We start from the raw sequence: 3,887 nt of genomic DNA, 5'->3' as shown, positions 1-3,887 counted from the left end.
CGCCATTTAATTAGCTCCTGAGAAACGCGATAGCTGCTGGTAATACTGAAGGATCTTATATATGTATACAATGATAGGCGTCATATTCTTATTGGTAGACGTGGATCAGCTGAGAGTCAGCTGATGCGAGCTTGACTAACGTGACCTGCCGCTACGCTTGATCGTTATCATGTAAATGACAAAAACGTGAATTTATGAAAACGGTGACAACATGCTCATGCATATCAAGTGTTCAGTCTATAGATGCGTAGTGTTTCTTTACAAAGTGCCATCTACTGACCTGGCAGAAGAGTACAGCGATTTCCGTCGTTTCTGTGTGATCCGTGTGTACGGGGATCATTTTGACAAAGTTGTCATCTGTACACAAAACTTTTCAAAAATGCAAAGGAAAACCTTTTCCGTTTTAAGTACATCATTGTCATGTAAAAATATATGGCAAGCCGTTTTAGCTTAAATTGTACACAGGTTATTCGTCGTAATTGCAATTTTACTAGTAAGAATTCAATTAGAGAGCTCTACAATTCAGTTCTTACTAGTAGCAATTACAATTAGAGAGCTCTCCAAATAAATTTTTACTAGTCATATGTCTCCATTGACTTCCATTCATTTTTAATTACGGAGCTCGACAATTGAATTGTTACTAGTAAGAATTACAGTTAGAGAGCTCTCTTATTAAATTCTTACTAGTAAGAATGCAATTACAGAGCTCTCTAATTTAATTAGCCTATTCCTAGTAAAAAAAAACAAATTAAAGATATGTACAATTGCAGAGCTCTGTAATTGAATTAAAGAGCTCTGCAATTGCATTCTTACTAGTAACAAATGAATTTGAGAGCTCTCCATTTGGTATTGTTACTAGTAATAATTGCATTAGAGAGCTCTCTATTTAAATTGTTAATAGTAAAAATTGAATTAAAGAGCTCTGCAATTAATTAGCTCCGTAATTAAAAATGAATGGAAGTCAATTGAGACATATGACTAGTAAAAATTAATTTGTAGAGCTCTCTAATTGTAATTGCTACTAGTAAGAATTGAATTGTAGAGCTCTCTAATTGAATTCTTACTAGTAAAAATGCAATTACGATGAGTAACGCTGGGTACAATTTAAGCTAAAACGGCTTGCCATAAACATACCCTAAACGTCCCAAACCTATAGTGTTACATTTTAACTCTTTCCCCGCCATTTACGGAAATTTCTGGCTTTCTGTGTTTTCACTGTTATAGGGTTAGGGGGCGCTATTACACATCTTCTGAAAGAGTACTGAATCTTCTGATAAAAAGAAGTGTGAAGAATAAGCAGAAACAAGCGATATCATAAGCAGATGCATATGTAAAATAACACGATTATCAACATTAAACAGCATATAAATCAAACCTGCCTAATGTTAATGAATGAAATGTTGACCCAGGACGAGCTACAGGACTGTGAAGCTTTGAGGGTGTTGATGGACTCGATCTACTCCATGTGTTTTCTGATAATCGTTCTGAATCTGATCTGCACATAGTTTTTGACAAAATGCGTTTTTATCAGCTTTTTGCTCAAAGTATTGCTTTTTTATGATTTTTTTTTTTTACTTTAAAAAACTGTCAACTTTCGAACATGACAGTTTATATTTTATGAATCACTTGGTATTACTATTCAGAACCGAATGATGTTTAACAATCAAAGGTTGAAAGGGATCAGGATTACACTCAAGAAAAGGGCATATTTGAACCAGATCTGTCTCCATAAAACGGTTAAAAATGTGACTGTCTCTCACAAAGAGACGAATTCCTGCATCCCATCTAGGATCAGCCCCCATGGCTGGTGTTCGCAGTCGAGACTTATCTCAAAGGTCCAACTCCACCTCCTGGGACCTCTCTAATATATGTCTATTTAGAAATATGCAGAAACATACAGACGTGTCTGATTACATCGAGTATGTAGTAATGAAGGCCTGGGTCCTCCAGCGTAATGTCTTATTTATTTAACTGGAGAAGCAAGAGAGCAAAAGAGATGAAGATAGCTCATTTTCCACATCTCTCTATGTTCTCAGGGGGAACGGGAAAATGAGATGCCGGCACCAGTGAAGGCAGGGCAACTCTTTTCACGCTAACCCCGTCAAGGCCCACACGCAACAGGACAAACCCAAGGGCTTTACTAAACTCAAATCAGACTCATTCGTACTTAAATGTCAGTAATTTCAGCTCTGGAGATTGGAAGAAGTTCTGCAAAATCGTGTGACTTAATCTTATTCTCTACTCCCTTAGCCCTCATAAAACTACTAGTTATGAACACCTGGAGAAGGCTGTCCGCTTTTTCCTGTCCTTATTCACAAAGCCTCGCATGGATTTCATGTGTTGAGTCCGAACTCTTTAGATTCATGGTTTGTAATATGAATTTCACAGACAGGTGAAACTGGATCTGGAAATGTGTCTGTATGCAAACAGCAGACCACTCATGCGTGCCATTAGAATTTGCAAAGGGAAATTAAACCGCTGTGGTTGGTTTATAAGAGAGCATTTGTAAAAAGGTAAGACCTTACCAGTGGCAGTGAAAGTGCTGAACTTCCTAATAAGACTCCAATCATCACGACTGTTCCCTCCATCCAAACGAAGAAATAGATGACCTTGCACTAATGTCACACATCTGGTTTAATCGGACCTCAGGTTGTCTTTCATTCAGAAGGATTTTAGTGTATACCTCCAGAATAGCAAACTATAAAGTTAGACAACTCATTTAGTTAATCACAATATTAACACGCCATCTATAAGGACTTCCTGGTACATTTCAGAAATGTTCTCATTAAGACTGTAAATTATACAGTAGCCTATATTGTTTCATAGAGATTTCAAATTCATAAGTTATTTTCGGGAATGTGTCTCGACTGGTCGCGCTGATTCACTAAAAAAAGAATGGACTCATAAGAGTCATTTGTATTCTAATCGCTCACTGTTCGCACTGTGTGTTACGTGCAGTTTGCTAACAACTTAAAATAAATTCTTTTCTTTGATTTATTTCACAGTACACATTATTTGTATTGCATCGTCCTGTTTTACGACACATGGGTGAGTTAAAGGTGTTTTTTTTTATCATATTTTATATTTTTTTATAAAATATTTTTATCACATTTATCTAATCTTTCCTAACGATCCACTAGCTGCCCGCCCCATAAGCATGCCGTCAAAAAAAACGCGTCTCTGTAGGCAGCCTAGGCTCTGAGATCTGCACACAAAAACAAATGGTTTAGCCAAACACTCAAAACCAAAACAAATAGTGTTCCAACCAATCACCGACAGGGGGAGGGTGTTGTGAGGTTTTGAGCCAGCTTCTTCTTCAGCTCTGACTTCGCGTGCAGCCGTGCACGAGCACAAAACCTCACAACACCCTCCCCCTGTCGGTGATTGGCTGGAACACTATTTGTTTTGGTTTTGAGTGTTTGGCTAAACCATTTGTTTTTGTGTGCAGATCTCAGAGCCTAGGCTGCCTACAGAGACGCGTTTTTTTGACGGCATGCTTATGGGGCGGGCAGCTAGCGGATCGTTAGGAAAAAAAAATATATATATTTTTGGGCCTGAAATCACTGATACCACCTTTAAGTCCACTGTATAGGCTGCACTTAGTTTAGACGCGAATGATTAGCATATTCATACAACCGAATCGAATGTATAAAGCAAGTCGCATCTGCGAGCTGAGCGTTCAGTAGAAAGGTGGTATAGCCTACTCCAGTTTCCGAGTTCTGCTCCATATTGCGCAAAGTTGACTGCATGAGCGGAAAGTGGATGTTTTTTATCATCTAAAAAGTGCTGTGACTTATATTCCAAAGTGACTTATATGCAGTAACATTAAATAAGCAAAAAATAGACACTTAAAGGCCCCCTGAAATCAAAATGTAAGTTTTTTTTTA

The sequence above is a fragment of the Scardinius erythrophthalmus genome (genome assembly GCF_964197995.2).
Source record: "Scardinius erythrophthalmus genome assembly, chromosome: 8".
In the NCBI taxonomy this organism is placed as follows: domain Eukaryota; kingdom Metazoa; phylum Chordata; class Actinopteri; order Cypriniformes; family Leuciscidae; genus Scardinius; species Scardinius erythrophthalmus.
Note: the sequence above shows the minus strand (reverse complement) of the source record.